The following is a 20,782-nucleotide window of genomic DNA, read 5'->3' as shown; positions in this document are numbered from 1 at the left end:
AATTTTTCGATATAAAAAAACGCAATTTGATGGACAGTTGTACATTTTTACTTTTAGTACGGAAATCAGTCACATCATTTTATCACGAAAATTGACAGTGCCGCAACAGTAACGTTGCAACAGAGTACCTAATGCTGCTGCAGTCGCTACCCGAATGTCACCTTTATCATATGTTAGGAAGTCATTGAAAACGCGAGCGAAGCGAGCGCGAAAATTTTTGATGTAAAAAACTTATTTTGATAGACAGTTGTACATTTTTACTTTTAGTACGGAAATTAGTCACATCATTTTATCACGAAAATTGACAGAGCCGCAGCAATAACGTTGCAACAGAGTACCTAATGCTGCTGCAGTCACTACCCGAATGTCATCTTTATCATATCTTAGAAAGTTATTGAAAACGCGAGCGAAGCGAGCGCGACAATTTTTCGATATAAAAAAAACGCAATTCGATAGACAGTTGTACATCTTTACTTTTAGTATGGAAATCAGTCACATCATTATATCACGAAAATTGACAGTGCCGCACCACTAACGTTGCAACAGATTACCTAAACGTGCTGCAGTCGCCACCCGAATGTCACCTTTATCATATGTTAGGAAGTCATTGAAAACGCGAGCGAAGCGAGCGCGAAAATGTTTTGATATAAAAAACACATTTTGATAGACAGTTGTACATTTTTACTTTTAGTATGGAAATCAGTCACATCATTTTATCACGAAAATTGTCAGTGCCGCACCAGTAACGTTGCAACAGATTACCTAATGGTGCTGCAGTCGCCACCCGAATGTCACCTTTATCATATGTTAGGAAGTCATTGAAAACGCGAGCGAAGCGAGCGCGAAAATTATTTGATGTAAAAAACGCATTTTGATAGACAGTTGTACATTTTTACTTTTAGTATGGAAATCAGTCACATCATTAGATCACGAAAATTGAATGTCACCTTTATGATATGTTAGAAAGTTATTGAAAACGCGAGCGAAGCGACAATTTTTCGATATAAAAAAAACGCAATTTGATAGACAGGTGTACATTTTTACTTTTAGTGTGGACACATTATTTTATCACGAAAATTGACAGTCCTGCAGCAGTAACGTTGCAGCAGAGTAATGCTGCTGCAGTTGCCAACCGAATGTCACATTTATCATATCTTAGAAAGTTATTGAAAACGCGAGCGAAGCGAACGCGTAAATTTTTCGATAATTTTTGGTGCCCCTAGACAATGGTGCCCTAAGCAAGTGCTTATTTTGCTTAAAAGAAAATCCGGCACTGCAAATGACAGAGGTCAATGTTTTTTTTTTCAAAGTACCCAACTTCGTGGCCATTATTAAGTGCTTAAGGAGGCGATACGTATGAATATGGATTTGATATGGATGCGATATAATTACAATTAGGTATAATTCATGACGGAGAAAATAAATAATTTTATGCAATTATACGCGTGTTGATATGTGTGTTTATTTTACCACTACGTAACTATGTAAACTCATTTTTAGTTTTCTTGGTTACTTAATGTTTACTCAGCTCCCCAAAAGATGGCACTGTGCAATGAGGGGCAATTAATTTACTGTCGTTTAATTTTGTTGTATTATTAAATCAACACAATTATTCAATTAAATTTGTTGATATCCGTACGATTGATTGAAATTTTAGAAAAGGGGTCTTCTAAACTTAGAGTTAATTTGGCAAAATCCTTCCTCGGTGACTTATTTATGTCACATCGTATTAAATTCAGCGCCATCTGGTAGTTTACCAGGGTACTCTATAGTGTTAGCACATATTTGAAAAAAGTTTGCCCCTCCTTCCTAAGTAGCGCCATACGATTTAGGGGCAAACTTAAGTCAATCGAGTGTTGTGGCTACCCCCCCTTTTAGGGGTTGAATTTTTATAGCCTATAACCTGGCCGGGGATTTTCTCGACAGATTAGTAAAGTTTTCATCAAAATCCGTTCAGCCGTTTTCACGTGATGCGCGTTCAAATAAACAGACAAACAGATAAACAGATAAACAGACAAACAGACAAAAATTCTAAAAACTGTTGGAACGTGTTCTGTTATCAATTCTAAGTCTCCCCAGCCAACTTTTTTTCAAATATCTTCCATGTACAGACTTTCGACCCTCTTCAGCTTTATTATATGTATAGATAGATAGATTAATTTTGGTAGGGCTATAACAGCTTTCTGTTAATCATCTGAAGGAGTTCAACCCTTTACCAAATACGATTTCTCTGCAGTCAATTGTTTACAGTGCGCAGCCATTCAGAATGTAATTGGCCTTGTAAAATATACAATCCTCTATAATAATATTAAAAATCTAATCACGTTGTAACAATCACAGTTTTTTCCCATGAAATCGCTACGTTAGTAAAGTCTCGCCCCAGAGAGTATTCTTAAAATATTTTTGGGCCTGAGCCCAAACTTTAACCAACCTATGATGAGGTTTTATTTTATAATATGCTGGTATAATAATTAGGGCTAATATGGTAAGTATCTGGACTTTACTAATTCAACGGCTGTAATACAGCAAGAATAATACTAGGATTGTTTCTCGTAAAGGTCTCATTACTTTTATATTGCAATTATGTACCATCAAGCAAGATGTATGGCCAAGCCCTTATATCAAGGCGTTATATCTGAATAAACTTTACATGGCCTTTAGTTTTAGGTAATTATTAACATAAAGTGACCGATTAAAATCTTAAGTAAGCAATCAGAATCAGAGCGAGAACCAGTGCTATTGTTTTTATGGGGGCGGCCCGTCCGAAAGCGAGGTCCGCTGTTGGAGTCATTCGCGGTGAGCGCGGTATGTGCTAATACGATTGGATTTTTGGGTGAAGCGAATTTGGTGTACCGTGTACCGGTGTTTTATAGTGTAATTGTGGTTATTTCTGACAAAATAAGGTGAAGCGGGTGTTAACCAAAATAACTTGAGGGTACACCTTGTGTTTACGTTGTTGGTAATCAAAGTCAGCAGCCGGCGGTTGTAGTGTAGGCGATTATCGTACCCTATTTTCGTCGGGTCACGCTCTGTTCCGGTGGTCCCGCGGTATTCGCGGTATCGGCTATACTGATTTAATGAAGGATCAATTGAAAGCATACCCAATTGATCGTGCGATTAGTGATCATCTTGCAGTATGTGTCGAAATATATATCCCAGATAAGAATCACCGCCCTAGCTATTGTTTAAGGCGGCTACTGACTCAAAATAAACTATTCACATTTTTAGGTTCAATTGGACACATTGGCTGGCTTAATTTTGCGCACGAGTATGCTGATTTCGATAATATAATGACGGCATTCGCAAATAAGTTCAACTGTTACTTTCCACTAAAAAAAGTCGCAATTGTAGCTAAAGAAAAATCATGGTGTGACAGTAAGACAAACGAAAGTAAAAACTTTGTTCAATTTTTGTCCATGCTGCGGAGGTTTTACCCAGGAAACAAAGAACTGCACAATTTATATCTCTCTAGTAAATGCAAGCACGACGGGTTGCTTAAAAGGGTAAAAAGAGAATACCTAAACCAATCGATTGCTAATGCACCAAACACTTCCAGGTCCCTTTGGCGTATGATCAAATCACAAACAAACAAGGGGTCGCGGGGGGGAGGCGCGCTGAGTGTGCTGCGGCATGCAGTATGCGGCCCAACTGGCTCGGACACTCAACTTGTTGAATCCCTCAACGCGTACTACATATCTGTCGTGCGTGATACGCCACAGAGACCTGAGATTGCAAATGCAATGAATCATTTGCGAATGAACGTCCCAGGTGTTGCGAAAGCAATGTTTCTTGCGCCATTCACAGTTGGGGAACTCATAGCAATAATAAAAAAGATAAAGCCTAAGGGCACTAAAGATATATATGGTCTCCCGACTCATATATTGCGTAGTCTTCCAGCAAATTTTTTGTATGCATTGTGCTATTTATTTAATAAGTCCGTGTGTAACGGTAATTATCCTGTCTCTCTAAAGAAAATAAAGGTAACACCTGTTTACAAAGGAAAGGGCTCCCAGAAAGAACAAAAATGTTACAGGCCTATATCGATTGTTCCGGCTGTGTCGAAAATGTTTGAGATGGGACTGTGTAATCGACTAACAAAATTCTTAATTATAAACAAGTCACTCTGTGAACAGCAGTACGCCTACCAAACCGGTAAATCCACGACCGGTGCCGCTCGACTATTGTTGCGAACGGTGTTGGACAAACTGGAAAATAGGAAGCGCGTAGCTGCTGTTTACTTTGATTTATCACGAGCTTTCGATCTAGTCGACCACAGTCTCATCGCGAGCAAGTTGAGCCATTACGGCGTCCGTGGAATTGCTCAGAAGGTCATTATGTCATTCTTGAGTGACAGGGAGCAATCTACGGATGTTAATAATGAACGATCGAGTCTAAACCCGATAGGTGACAGATCTGTGCCCCAGGGATCAAATATAGGAAATAATATATTTCTTATCCTCATGAACGACCTTCCCTTTGACTCGCCTATTGTGGATTTTATAATGTATGCAGACGACATCTGTGCCATTGTGAATGCAGAGAGCAGGGACCAGCTGCTAAGAAATGTTCAGTCTGTCATTCTGCGCCTCTCGGATTGGTTCACTGTAAACGGAATGATACTAAATCTTGAAAAAACTAGTATTACAGAATTTAACTTGAAGCGGAGCACAGATGCCGCTGCCACTTCAGACTCGGTACTCGTACAAAATACTCCAGTCACTTTTGTTATGCATGCTAAGTTCTTGGGTTTTACTCTGGACTCCGGTCTGCAATGGCAGGAACATATTGACAGGATATGCAGCAAACTCAACTCGGCCTACTATATAATATCTCGGCTTATGCCTATCCTGTCTAAGGAGAACCTAATGATAGCCTACCATGCATACTGTCATTCTGTTCTGTCGTATGGAGTAGATTTATGGGGCCTGGCTGCTGACAGGGACAGACCATTCCTCATACAAAAGAAAATTATAAGGAAAATGGCACGGGTGGCCCCTGACGCGCCAGCTCGTCAGTTATTTATGGACTTCCATATTCTAACGTTACCTTCTATGTTAATTCTAGAGGTAGTTAAATATGTTAGGCTAAATTTAGAAAAGTTTCCGAGGAAAATATGGACAAGCAACCGCTTCCAGGACCAGAGGCGACACGACCTAGATCTGCCGAAACATAGATTAAGAAAATCTGCTCTCTGCTTACACATACTAGGACCTAAACTTTATAATAAGATCCCAACGAGTCTAAAAAACGTTCGCACCAACTTAGGATTTATATTAAAACTGAAGTCGTTTTTAATCCAAAAGGCCTATTATTCCGTTGCTGAATTCTTGGATGAATAGCTCGATGATAACTATTATTTTTAAATTTTTATGACATTCTGAGAATTTTATTGTTGTATATTTCTTTTTGTATTAATGTATTTATGTTTGATTTCCATCTCGCATACCTATGTACCTAATTATAAGATAACACGGACAATGTATGATTAATACAAATAAAATGAATATGAATATGAATATGAATATTCGCGGTTGACTAAACTTTTGTGCTCCGGGTGGGCCAGGTTCGAGCCCCGCTGAACACTTTTTGTTTTTTTTTGTTTTTTTTTTGTATTGTTTTTTGTTTATTAATTTTTATGTCATTTAATTTTAGAATAATTCAATGTAATTAATATAATTTTGACTAATATTGTTTTTGGTTTCGTTAGATTTTATTTTTTCATTCAATTAAATTGTATCGTAATTTTGCTTTTGTGAGTGTAAAATAGTTTAAATCGGGTGGGATCATTATTAGTGCTGTATTTATGATTTGACAATTCTGTATGATTATCTTTAAGGAATTGTATCGTGACTTATTTAATAATTTGTACAGATTTTACTGACATATGGCTTTCTTTTATCTATGACATTTTGTCTAATTTTGCATTTTGTGTTTTTTTATTTCTTTTTATTTTATTTTATTACTTTGTGCTATATTATATGGGTTTTATTATTCCAATGTGTGTTACTGAGCAAGCATGAGCAACCCCAATCTTCAGGCGTGTCCATATTGTCCTGGCGCTGCAAGACAATACGTTGTACCTAGGGGCCTAAATGTACATATTAGTCGTGTGCATAGGGATGTGATTGGTGTGCAGGCGCCTAGTACTGGTGAGGAGCTTGAGCCGGGAGTGGGGAACGATGTTGAGATTACAAAGTTGGCCGAGCTGAAGAAGAATGTTAGGGTGTTGCGGCACGTTCCGAGGGGGGCTAGGAATCTGGCCGCAGGAAAGTTGTGTGGAATTATTCAAGATTGTTTGAGCAATAATGAGTTGAAAGATTGGTTTGCGCTGCTCACCTTTTCTTTCACGGCTTTGAGGGTTCCGGAGGTTTTGGGCCAGAGGGTGTGTCGTTTCTGGCGTTTTTAGGAGTTCCAGCGAGGACTTTGAGTCGCTGAGAACACTGACGCTTTGCACCTTGTGTTTCATCGCAATCTGCACTGCTCTAAGGAGCGCGTACATTTCAGTCTGAAACATTGTGTTGTGAGGTGCTAATTTGAAGGTCGAGTGGCGGATTTCTCTTCCACCCTCCCACCATGTGAGTGCCGCTCCCGTCTTCCCCTCAATTTTACTGCCGTCGGTGTAAATCTGAGGGCCTCCTAGGCCGTGCCTATCGATCACGTCTTGGTTGAATTCCTCCAAACTGACGTAATCAATAGTCACGGTCTTTGACGGGTGCGGCCTCGCTAGAGCGTCAGTTCTGTTCTCAATTTCTCTTCCGGGTGGCATGTGATCCTCACTGTATCCTTTTTTAACCTCGTAGAGCATTGTCGCTTCGTGAATGCGCAAATCCAGATTAGCGAATCACGGGTCTTTAACTTCGAAGGTTAAGGAGAATGTTGACAGTTGTTGTCTGTACTTTCCAGCTGAAGTTGGTCTTAAGACAAGTTCGGTTTACCGTACTATTGAGGCGAAAGTGCATGATGGGGATTTGAGAGGGGCAGTCCGTCTTTTGTTCTCTGATTCCACCCTCGCGCCGGCTAATGGAGACACGTTGGAGGCTTTGGTCGGAAAACATCCGTCACCTTCGAGGCAGTTGGATTTCCCCCCTGACCCTGATCTATCTAGTCCATTCCTGACGGTGACACAGGAGGAGGTTGTAGGCGCTTTGGGGTCCTTTTATAATGGGTCTGCTTCTGGGTTGGATGGTTTGCGCCCTCAGCATTTAAAAGAGCTAACTTCTTTGTCGGCAGGTGACAATGGGAGGAAACTATTGGAATCTCTTACAAGGCTCTGCAACTTCCTTTTGCGTGGTATGGTTAATCCTCAAGCTTGTCCATATCTGTATGGGGCATCGTTGTGTGCTCTAGCGAAGAGGGATGGTGGGATTAGGCCTATTGCTGTTGGGAACACGTTGCGGCGCCTTGTTTCGAAGCTTGCTTGTCGTGCAGTCAAGGAAGAGATGGCGAAATATCTTCAGCCATTTCAGGTTGGCTTTGGTACGCCTTTGGGGTGTGAGGCAGCCATTCATGCGGTGCGTTCTTTTGCTATGGCTCAGGAAAATGTTTCTAGTGTGCTTCTGAAAGTGGATATTAGAAACGCTTTCAATACTGTGGAGAGGGATGTAATTTTGAGAGAGGTTAAGGATCGTGTGCCTTCGTTATATCCCTTCCTTCATCAGTGTTATTCCTCGCCGAGCAATCTCTTCTATGGCACTAATCCGATTGCGTCACGGGTGGGTGCTCAGCAGGGGGACCCGTTGGGGCCTCTTCTTTTTTGCCTGGCCGTACAGGGTGTTATACGATCATTAGCCTCTCCTTTAAACGTCTGGTATTTGGATGATGGAACGTTGGGTGGAGCGCCGGATGTTGTGTTGGGTGATGTGCGGAAGCTTGTGCAGGCTTTGTCGGCCGTTGGTTTGCAAATAAATGCTGAGAAGTGCGAATTGTTTATTTGCAGCCCGGATAGGGGGGGGTCAGTGGCTGATTTTGAAGCGGTTTTGCCCGGCTTGAGGTTGGTGGAGAGGTCATCGCTGTCGCTTCTTGGGGCGCCAATTTTTCCGGAAGGGGTTAGTCAGGTGGTCCAGGAGAAGACCGTGGCACTTTCGGAATCTGTGAAACACTTGCAGCATTTGTCGGCGCATGTGTCTCTGGTGTTGTTGCGTAACTGTTTATCGATTCCACGCGTGACATACACTTTGAGAACGGCGCCGACGTGGATGCATATGCAGGTTGTATTACAGTTCGATCAGGTACTCCAAAGCGGTTTAGAGAGCATCCTCAATGTCAGGTTTGAGGGATCTCAGTGGTGTCAGGCTGCTCTTCCCATTCGACATGGCGGTTTGGGAGTACGTCGCATGCAGAACGTGGGGCTTGTAGCATTTCTTGCTTCCTCGTATGCGTCGCGGGGCCTGGTTGCGCGCATTTTGTCCATCAGTGAGGGTGATGTTCACATGCCTTTTCTGGGTGCTGCATTGGATGAGTGGTCTGTTCGCTGTTCTGACGACACGCGGCCTGACGACCTTGGGGTTCAGAGGTCTTGGGATGATGTTTTATGCCGTCAGATGTACGAGCGGTTGCTGGAAGGCGCTTCGGGGGTAGAGCTGGCTCGGTTAAAAGCGGTGGTTGCACCTGAGTCTGGGGCGTGGCTGCACGCCTTGCCGTCGTCACACTTGGGGACGTTGTTAGATAACGACTCCCTAAGGATTGGTGCTGCTTTAAGGCTCGGGTGTACTGTGTGCGAGCCTCATTTGTGCGTCTGTGGGGTGATGGTGGAGGCAAACGGGCACCATGGATTGAGTTGTGCGCGGTGTGCTGGTAGGTTTCCTCGACATCATTCCATTAATGATATTGTGCGCAGAGCGATGGTGTCGGCTAACCTGCCGTGCATGTTAGAACCCCAGGGTCTTAGTCGGACGGACGGGAAGAGGCCAGACGGTCTCACTCTTGTTCCTTGGGCTAAAGGTCGGAGTCTGCTGTGGGATGCTACATGTGTGAGCACCTTTGCCGCATCGCATCTTGCACAGACGATACGTGCGGCTGGGGGGGCTGCGGAGAACGCCGCGAGACAGAAGCATGCCAAGTACTCAAACTTGAAGCCGGTTTACGATTTTGTCCCTCTCGCTGTTGAGTCGGCTGGTCCTTGGTGTTCCGAGGCGAAGGTTTTTGTGAGGGACCTGGGAAAACGCATGCGGGATAGGGGTTGCGATCCTAGGTCTGGTTCGTACCTGGTCCAGCGTATATCGTTGGCTATTCAGCGCGGGAACGCCGCTGGTATTTTGGGGACGTTTGTGCCGGGTACTTACCGGATTAGGATATAGGTTTATGGCTTGCTTGTGTTTTGTAATGACCAATTTCCTTTTAAATTTGACGATGCACGTTGCAGATGACATATGTGAACGTATACATTTTATTTTGACGAAACCTGAGGTGGATGAGCTATCTGTATGATGACGAAGCCTGCGCTGTGGATCTGAAGGTACCTATGCTGTTATTATTATGTTTTTCTTTTTTGGGTCAATAAATTATTTTTTTTTCTTTATCAGAAATTTAAGCACGTTCTGTATCATTAGTAATAAAAGCCCGTCCATTTCTGTTAACCAGCTACAATTTAATCTTGATAATTCTGTCCGAGGAATGCTCTCCCGCTTGTTGTTGTATCGTCTGGTATTTTGCATACATATTACTATGTTTGCGTTCCTATTAAGCCTAGGTTTGGCTCGTGAGTAGATGATAGATCTACGTTCAATAAGCGTTTTAATAAATTACAATTCGCATTGTTTAAAACATATAAGTAATAGCCATGCTAGCTGGTAGTTCTGGCTTTGTCCACGAATGCACCTTATTTCGGGATTAATTGCACTACCTGGTGCAAGCTCAAGGAAGTACAAGATATATAGACATAACATAACTACTTATCTTAACAAGGAGATGTTATTGCCTGACAGGTTAGATAGTTTTATATATTCATTTGGCATTAATCAGCCTTCGTATTTTCCAGTTTTTTAAGAAAAACGAATGATACATCACTTCAAGTTTTAGAATCAATTCAAACAGTTGCGTGGGGTATAGCGCCGTTGCATAGCTTTAAATCGTTCAATGGTCTATAGTAAAATGATTTAAATAAAATTTAATGTTAGGTAACTCAGTGAGCTCACTGATTTTCACCTAGGTATATTTGCAACATTCGTAAAGTAAATAGATACAGGTTTCTACGTTATTGTTGCCAAATGCCAAATTAATGAATGTTAGAAATTTCACAGCACACCAATTAATGAGCATTGGTATAGAAATAACCCTCGAGTTTGCCTGTTTACATTTTTCAGGGAAATTCCTAACCTAGGGTCAGGTTTTAGGTTTGAAAGTAGATTCGAATCAATAGGTAAATACAGTCTTAAGGTAAAAAAGGTTCTGATATGAAATGATATGAAATCGTCTAGGGAATCTAGGACATCTATCTTTAAAGCCTGAGTCATCATCTATCAGTCGTCATCTGGATTGATACCAAAAAGGCTTTCTTTCATTTGGACTGACAATGAGTTGATGAGCATACCAATTGTGGGTCATACACATTTTATATTATGGTTAACTTGCTCACGTCTTTTCTGTAGACAACGCAAAGTTAAGGGAGTTTAAAGCTATTTTTTATGCTGCACCATTACAGATACATCCAACATTTGTTTTTATGTCTATGGAAGGTACCGTTTTCTAAAATATGTTTAACCCACGTGGGCTTAAATGATGAATGAATGGTCAAGAACCTTGAACCATTCCAGGGCATTATATTTCTATTTTTAAATGACTCGCATTATGTAGCGGCGGGGCGGCCGGCTAATTAAATTCAATAGCAATTTCCAAAATTTTTGTGCAACGATTAGTATCTAGATTATCATGACCTTGGCCATTGACTGGGTCGCGTATGACCACACTTTCGAATCCAGACTTTGGGCTTGTTAAAAACGGGATTCGTCACGTTTTTGGTGATTTCTAATGTTACTGACTCAAAAGCCAGATTAACACAGTGTCAGCGCGAGCTACGCGTTCCGAGCGTGGCCGATAACACGAGAAAATCACCTATGCAACGAACAGCCCCTACGAAAAGGGATCCCGCCTAGCGGGTCGCTGGCAGTGAGTGTGTTAAGACTTATTTTATCCTCTTAGGATCTTGTAATGTTAAGATTAGGGTCTTCCCGAGACAATTTAATGTTTTGGGGTGTGTTTTCGCAGCAAGGCGAAAATATGATTAAAAATTCTCAAATGCCTATCGTAGGCAGAGATTTACATGAGGGGTAAATTATATTGGCATATTGAAAAACATGATAAATAGGTACATGTATGGTAAATGCTTACATGCATGTTGCATGCATGTTGGTAGTAGCAATATTTGGTTAGTGAAACCATGAACTAATTGATACCCGCTTGCGCAGCAGGCTAATGGGTGTTTCACGCCCTGCGCAGGCCTTTTGTATAATTTTAACATATGTACTTAGCGTGTTTACGCTTTAAAATTGTTTAATTTTAGTCTGACAACTAGAAAGCAACCTTGCTTTTTATTACGGATTCAGAACAATGTCTGATTATAAGTTATTTTTCCCCATGACTAATAATTTTCCACACCTTGCGCAGGCGGAATAAGTGGTATATGGAGCCATTGTTGATTATATTATGCCAGTCTTATAGTGCCCATTTTGTTTCATCTGCTAGCGTAGCAGGTTAATGAAGATCACACGCCTTGCGCAGGCGGCGTATCTTCAGTTGGCTTAATAATAATATTCACACGCCTTACGCAGGCGGGAAATGTTAAGTATGTTATTTGTATTTTATACGCTTTTTCAATAATATTTCCGCTAATACCCGCATACGCAGCTGGATAATTATCGTAGTAGGCCTTGGCGGACATCCATAGTATAGGTACAATAAGTTACGTAATAGTAGTAAATTTCTCTACACCTTGCGCAGGTGGGTAATTTTTTAGAGTAAGTCTGCTAATTTACATAATGCAAGATTGTACTACTCTGCTTATGCAGCAGGATATTTATCATCCCTTGTGCAGGCGGCCCCCATAACCACCCGACCTCATACTCTCAATTACTTTATTATGTCATGAACAGAAAAAAAATTCAAACCTCCTTTTTTCACAAGGGTTGTTATTATAGCAAAGGGTTAAATAGTGTGCTTCTCCTGTATGTGGGTATACATATATGTATAGCAAATATAAATTTTGTATGTATACAGATTAAAACTCATGATTAACCAAAAATCACAATAACGCATAAACTGAATAGAGATATGTCACTTTTCAACCGACGAAAAAAAAAGGAGGAGGTTCTCAAGTCGACGCGTATATTTTTTTTTTTTTTTTTTTTTTTTTTTTTATGTATGACCACGCATAACTTTTTACAGAGATGTTCGATTTTGATAATTATTTTTTTATTGGAAAGGGTATACCCCGAAGTTGGTCCCATATAAATTTGAAAAAAAAAATCCAACCTTAAGGGTAGGAAAATAGGGGATGATTGATTTTTTCACTCACCGATTGTAACGTATGACCACGCATAACCTTTTACAGAGTAGTCGTAATAATAATAAAAAATTGGAAAAAAATCCTACCCTAAGGGTGGGAAAATAGGGGTAGTTTATTTATATTACAGAACAAAATAATAGTTAAAGTAGGTTTATTAATATAACAGTTAATAGCTAAAGCAAGGTAGGTAGCTATTTTAAAAGTAATCAAAAATTAAGCATGTAATAATTTGTATAAATTATAGCCACAGAAAATTATAAAATAAAAACTTTTTAACAAAAAAAATAACCGCCGAAAAAAAACTAAAAGGAAATAAGAAAAAACCGGCACTAACACGAAACGAGTCGACCAACAAAAACAATAGCACACTGAAAAGAAATAATTATTTTGTCTTCAATAACGCAAGTGAATACCTATAAACTATGTATATACATACTTCTGAAATCAATCACACAAATCTGCGTATTTATATATTTACAATCTGTTATTTTTGGAGTCGGTGCCAGCCTCAAACAAACTTGAGCACCTTAGTGAAGCACCTGCACCGACTCCAAAAATAACAGATTGTAAATATATAAATACGCAGATTTGTGTGATTGATTTCAGAAGTATGTATATACATAGTTTATAGGTATTCACTTGCGTTATTGAAGACAAAATAATTATTTCTTTTCAGTGTGCTATTGTTTTTGTTGGTCGACTCGTTTCGTGTTAGTGCCGGTTTTTTCTTATTTCCTTTTAGTTTTTTTTCGGCGGTTATTTTTTTTGTTATACATACAAGAGTTTCACTTTTAAATCCCTTGCTTTAACTAGGAGGTGCTTTTTTCAGTGGCACTTTTTATTATTAGGTACCTATACAAAACCCTTATTGAAAATAAAATCCACAGAGGTACTGACGGTACTGTGCATCCAAAGTCGGTATTATTTAAGAAAAAACTTTCCAAAGGATATGAACACAAAGGTTGAAAATAAGATATTCGATGTAGGTTTGTTAGTTACCTTTCGTCTCTCAGAGCGAAAATAGAAGCCCCGCGACAGCGGGGCTTCGTCAACTTTAAGGCGGACAAGATACTAGTGTTTAATGGCCCATGGCGATACCAAACATAGGTAGTATTTCTGATGATCATGGCCTCTTATTGTAGCATATTTTCGACATTATAGCCCCTTTCTGAACCAGTTTGAAAATTAGGGGGTTATCACGGCAGCACAGTACCAGAAATTATGGAAATGCACGGAAAATATCAGGTCATATACCTTACTATCATTATCATTGTAATTAGACTCAGCTTACTTAATGCAAAAACACAGATGGTTTAGCATAACATACGACGGCACAGAGCGCGTCTTTTTAAGAACACCGAAGTTAATTGGCAGTTCTATTCTGTAATAGGAACCTTACAGTCCCCTTCGGAAGACAATAAAACTGAGGCCTATAAATTGCCATTCACTTTTACATTTATTAATGACCTGCTCCGTGCTTATGACGAATCAATTCACTGTAAATAAATCAAATAAAAATCGCTTACTTACGCGACGGCTGCGCTGCACTCGCGATGTGAATCGATCAGGTGTCAGCTATTCCAAATACGTTGACGAACACGAGCTGTCCGTCAAATCCTTTAAATTATTTATATCAAACATCGAACGGTAACACCGTTTTTAAAGAATACTTTAAATTAGTACTTACAAAAAATTCTAAGAATCTCAGGATTTCTAAGAATTTTTTGTAGTGAACCGAACGTTCCGACAAACAGAACGCCAATGAAGGCAAGCTCCGTGGCATCGAGCCACGGTCCCTGGTGGTCGATGGAGGGGATTAAAACTGCAAACGTAACTTGAAGGTGGGGGGTATGATGGTAGGTGTCAGCCAATTGTGAACCGCTACGTCATCTGTCAACAGTAACGCTCTCTCAAATATTAAATAGGCTTCAAATAACGGTACTGAAGCTTAATAACTGGAGACATGATTTCTTATGTATATTGGATCGAAATAAATAAAATAATATATATACAGTTGCTGTATAAGTACTGATATATATTTACAGTTACTACCAGTTTATGTAGTTTTCACCGAACCGATTTTTATTGACAAATCAACAATCAATAAAGTTTACTTATTATATGAAGATATTATATTAATGTCCCCGGATAATGAGACGCGATATACTTACGCCTTCGTATACCAACAGTACAGTCTTACGTAAAAGCGATTATAACACCAATGGCGACGAGAGTTCGAACAGTAAAGTATCAACACGACGTACAGACACATACATATTGTAGTGTGTGTACTACGCCTTACCCACACACGTGCATAGCTTAGTATATAAAGGCTTGTACTTGTTATTTAAGACAGAATAAACCTATATTCAGTACGAACGAGTTCTCCTTTACGTCCCACCTCACATGGCGACCCTGCCAGTGCGGCCTTGCGCTGCACTGGCGGCGCGCTGCGCCAGCCAGAAGTACTGGCCTTGGTGAAAATATTGGAACATTCAGTGTAATAAAAAGACTAATACTCGTAATACAAAAAGTGAATGTGAAAAGTTTAGACTAATTATAACAATTAAATTGTGTGCAACGTGGACAAGTACCTAGTGCAAATGCAAAAAAATACCTAAATAAGTATTTTAAAATTAGACGTGGCAAAAAGACAAATGTGAAAATGGACTTAAATAAAATAAAAATTATAATAAAAAAAAAAAAACCGCTGATAAACTTGGAAGTTGCAGCCGGGAGCTTGTTCGCGTCCCGGACCCCAGACTTGACCTTGCCGGAGTTGGAGTCGAGAACAAGGTGGAAATGTAATCGTGAGATATTCAAAGGCAGGTGCGGTACACAGTGTGGTGTTACGTTATATACAGTTGATTGTCCATTTTTTTTTCTCGTGTTAAATAAGTATAGTGTTATTTTCGTTGTCATTTCTTATTTTACATTTCTTTTCTTTTATTAAATAATTAAAATTAAAATAAGTGACATTATGTAAGCTATTGCTTTCATGGAAATGAAGTTTACTTTTTTTTTTTGATTTTTCCTAATTTGGTGCTAACGTATAATTTAAAGATGTGGCTTAATATTTCTTTTTTTTTTTATTTTAAATAAGTATGCTGCTTAATAACGAAATAATAGTATGGTTAAAAGAAAGGCACATATTCATTTCATTTCCTAGCTCCATGTAAATTAAAAGTATTATTTAATCATATTTTAGCATTTCGTAATTTTATTTTATTTGGGACACTTAACAATAGATTATTTCTGCACTTGGATACAAAATTCGTCATAGTGTACAACTGTACAAGTAAGGCGTGCCATCCGCGGCGTGAGTTCACATAAAAGGGATTGGAATGTAGCTTCTGTTATTACATCTCGAATTTCAGTTTCAACATAATGTCTTATGAATGTATTGTGCAACAATTTAGATTATTTCAATTTTGTCGTATTTAAACTTAATGATTACATATAGAGACATGCCGACTTTTAACCATGTTAAGTTAAAATGTTAGTACTTAAATGGATATTATTTATGTGTTTAAATTTAAGATTTTAGTCAAGATTTTTTTTGTTTGGACTTGACGATAATATTTTTACACGGATGGAACAATAATAAGCACGGTAAATGACATTGTAAAAATAATTTTAAAGTAAAAAAAAATATAGGAGATCGAGTCACAGGAGATATTTACGAAAATATAAAATCATTGATAAGTATAGGAATGGAAATGGATACAAAAAGTTTATATTAATAAGGCATAGGAATGTTTTGATTTGTTTTGACGTTGGATTTTATGGCTAGAGGTTTTATTACAGTTTGTAATTGTATGTAAGTATATGAGGTGAGATAGAAAGGAATAGGTCTGAGGTAGGTTTTCTAAGTATAACTGGATTAGACGTGTGCGCCGATTAAAAAATGATCGGCGGCGGCGTTTGCCAAAAAATTGGCGGCGGCGGCGTGTTTTCGGCGTGAAATCGGCGTGACCTTGACTTTTAGGTTTCTTAAGAAAAATCATTAATTTGTTGTTTTCTTGAAAATTTGATCTATGCAGGTTGCTGGTCAGTGAACTACGTATAGTTTGAATATGCTGTGAGTAAAATAGGGTTTGAAAAATAATATAGGATAGGTATAATAACTTGATTTCCCTAGTGACTGGCTTGCATTAAGAGGTAGGTTACCTCGTCCCAATGACCTTCGATCCGATCCGTAAGTCTCCGTTTTCCACGATTTCCATGACTTATACTATTAAAAATGACGTACTTTATCAAAACAGAACTCCACATAACCTTGAAATTTGCTAGACATAGTGGACTGCAATAGTTTCTTTTTAAATGGTTTTCTTGTCGTACAAGCACAAAGCTCACTGAGACGTATCTTCTTTCTCAGTGGCGGTACTTCCATACAAACCCAAAAGCCGGGCTTGCCTTAGTTGCCTTACCGAAATTACGTAGTGATAAGATCAATAATCAATATAGATTATTTTTAAACCGCGTGCCAAATGAACCCGTATTATTAAATTCAAGCCACAGCGCGCGGACCGCGGCGCCAGCTTGTTACAATTTTTTGCCGTGGTGGCGCCCCATCCGCGCGAAAGAAATCAGGCGTAGGATGTTCTAGCTATCCTGCTCGCACTCGTCGGCTTGCAACCGGGCTTGCTTTTTCCTCCCGCTCTTGGCCCTCTAACCCTACAAAACGAACGAACGATGCCATAGAACGATGTAACTATTTCTTGGTATATATAGTAATTTTATAAGGCGATGTAAGCCTGGCTTTTGGTGTGAAGTTAGCTGCATAAGTTCGCACGGGCACGCGTTTACTTCAAGTGTATTATTATTTAGTCGAGTCGAAAGTAACGAAAGCTCAATTTATTTAAGTGAATTTGAATTAGGTAAGTAGTGATTGTGGATTTGTTTGTTTGTTGTGACGTTTATAAGTGTTAACAATGGATGAAGTTGTTCCTTGTGACGGTATGAGATGCGTCCACGTATTACTCAACGAAGACAAGGTAAAATCGTTAAACTTTGTAGAAAAACGGGATATCATTTCCAATACCCGACTTGTGTATTCTCAGATAAGTCAGTCGCACAAGGATTGTTGGTTTACTCCAATTAAGGTGTAATTAGAGTGACAGAGAATGAAGCATGCAATTTGCAAACTTCAGTGTTCGCGGTAGGCCCTCTGATATGTTTGTAAGATTCTATCTAGTAGTTATAGTAGTACCTAGTATGCCCTGTGCACTATGATAACTCGCCGCGGTACGCTAGCAAATTCATTTGAGTCCAAAGAGTGAGATTGGACATTTATAACGAAAATTTTTACATTTTATATTTATTTAAATTTATGATTATAATGATGAATTTGCACGCTTGCATGCAAGCTAGGTACAAGATCTGTAACACCATATATTGTAACATCCCCATACTGTATCAATGCAAATAAATAATTTCTGATTTCTGAAAATATATCTTTCGGCTTGCCTTACTCCGAAACCCTAGGCACGCTACTGTTCTTTCTCATTTTCCCATTGCTGAGGATCGCGACCACATGTAATTTGTCTCCATTTCATGCGGTCATAAGCCGTATGGACTGCACTGCACGGCGCAAGCGACCTCTTCATAGCGTTCGACCATCTAACACATGCTCCAACTCAAGCCCGTTTGCCAGTCATTCGGCTTAAATTCATGTGTTCCTCCACATCATGCGATGGATAATATGTCCGAAGAATCTAAAAGTTCACCCATGGCATACCGGGAAGAGCTGAGTGGCGATGTAAAGCTCTCTGAGAATGGGAGGGGTTTGTTCTTCTAGCTGTCCAAGGCAGCAGTCTTCGTTCGTTCGTTAACAGTTAACGGTGAATACTTAGGATTACTCTGTTACTTTAATTGGTGTGTCAAATAGTTTCTGCAACTGGCTATTCAGTTTCATTTAATTAATAATTAATGTATATTTGACAACTGTACCATAAATATTACAAAAAAAACATATTGTAATCCAAAAACCAACTTGGAATAGGTAATTAACAACACTCAAGGTCACGCCGATTTCACGCCGATCATTTATCGGCGGCGGCGGCGTGGTCAAAAAGCCCGGCGGCGGCGGCGCGCCGGCGCGGCGCACACGTCTAAACTGGATTTTGGTTGGAATAATGGAGATGGTATTTGATTGATATTAGATGGCGTACGTATAAGTACTTACTCTATTGATAAAATGCAGTAATTTTACAAGTCAATAATGTAAGTACGTATACTTAAATAATTTTACATGTCATCTATTTGGAACATTAATTATTATTACATATTTATATTATTTGTATCTCCATTTTGGATTTCACGGGCCTTTAAATCCCGCCTTATGATAGGCTTGCGTGGGGACATAGATTCAACACGTGGAGGCTCTTAATGTCATGTAGAACACCTACTGGAACCCGTTCACAGGTGCACATTAATATTTATCATTATGACATATTTATTTCATATCATAGTCCAGTATTTACCAAACTATGGGTCGCGACCCATTGGCGGACCGCGACCGATTATTGACTGTGGGCCCTGAAATCGTTAAGAAAATATCTGAGCGTTACGTCAGTTAATATTTTATGCCCCTTTTCAACATGGCTCATGGGAGGTGGGTCTCGAATTTGGCAGTTTTTGTTAGGTGCGTCGGAGCCCAGTCAACTTTGGGAACCACTGTTATAGTCATTGAATTGAACGTTGGCGCCATACTCGCAGTTCTCGAAGGAGACGTCGTCGTAGTTACTTAACACACTGAGTTATTATTATTAATAGTTCAATGACCAAACACCATCAGGTATAAACAACTCGGGGACTACTGTGCGGATTTTCGTGTAGTTTTCGCCTGTCGATGGAGTGATTCTTGAGGGTTGTGTATGTATGGTGTGTTGGCCCGTGCGAGGCCGGCCGTGGAGGTGCGTTGGCCGGGGCGGGTCGCTAGTGAATATTATAGGTAGGTTCAAATTTAATATATTTTTGGAAACTGGGCGATGAGTCAAAATGAATACCACAGCAGTGGCTGTGATTGTTGAATAATCTATACAGTCTGAACAGGGAGTCACAGGGAGAATTAGTAGCGCCTAGAGAGGTTTTACTAAGTATCGAAGACAGAGGATCTATTGTGTTGGACATCTCTATGGGACACTAGATCTAATTTTGTTTGGTGGTTTAGTTTGTGTAAGGTTTTTGGCATCCGGTTATCACTGTTATCAGCAATCATTATTCTATGGCCTTACTTTTATGAATACGGCTGTGTGTAATCATTAAAAAGTTAATAAAAAAAAAACATTGGAGACATAGTAAGTCTCTTTGTTTATCGAGACTATTTATTTGGAAGTGTCTTAGTCTCTCTGAATAAGAAGTGTAATGGCTAGCTAGTTGTGTGGGGCTAGATATGTATATTAATTAATTGACATGTTTTTAAATTTAGAATTGAAATTTATTTGAATTTCATGTTTTTATTATGTAATTTTATTTTAAATGTACTTATATGGAATGGACATCTCTGGAGTGGATTGATTTCATTCATTCATATACCAAAAAAAATCTCCTCTGCACTCTCTCTCTCTCTTTCTCTTTGCAATGCGATGAATAGTGAGGCCGCCAGGCCGTGCTACAGTGTTCTAAGATGTTACAAACAAAGCAGTTATAAGAAAAGGATATAATCCTACTTGCTGTTCGAAATTGTTTACCAGGCCTTATGATAGAATCTAGCATTATATATAGAAATATTTAAAAAAAAAATTGCCTCAATATACAACCTCAATGCATGGTACAAAGCTCATCTTTTTGTCAAATATAACTCCAAGGTTTTTCGATATGGTCAAATTCACTAAATTATAGTGTCCGACCGAAACATGTTTTTTTGCCGAAACCGAAACCGAAACCGAATGTTCGGCTTTGGCTCTAGTTTCGGCCGAAACCGAAACCGAAACCGAACCTTTTGTAGACTTGTTAAAATCGTTGAAAAAATGTTATAAAACCGCTTTACAGACATATTATGGGGCTGTCAATACCCAATGTCCTTGAAATTGATGTTACTTAAGCAGTTTTTTAAGAAAGTTACTAGAGTTAGACCAAGATAATTCTGCAACAATTTGATAACACACGCAGTGCATGTGTTATTTTAAACGTCAAAACTTCTATGAAATTATGACGTATAAATTACATTTGCACTAGTTGCACTGCGTATGCTATCAAAATAATTGCAGTAATTTCTTGGTCTAACTCTATTCATTCACTAGTCAAGCCAACACCTAGATACAGGGTCAACCAAAAACG

This window comes from Cydia splendana, unplaced genomic scaffold, assembly GCF_910591565.1.
Source record: "Cydia splendana unplaced genomic scaffold, ilCydSple1.2 scaffold_92_ctg1, whole genome shotgun sequence".
In the NCBI taxonomy this organism is placed as follows: domain Eukaryota; kingdom Metazoa; phylum Arthropoda; class Insecta; order Lepidoptera; family Tortricidae; genus Cydia; species Cydia splendana.
This window is presented reverse-complemented; position numbering follows the sequence as displayed.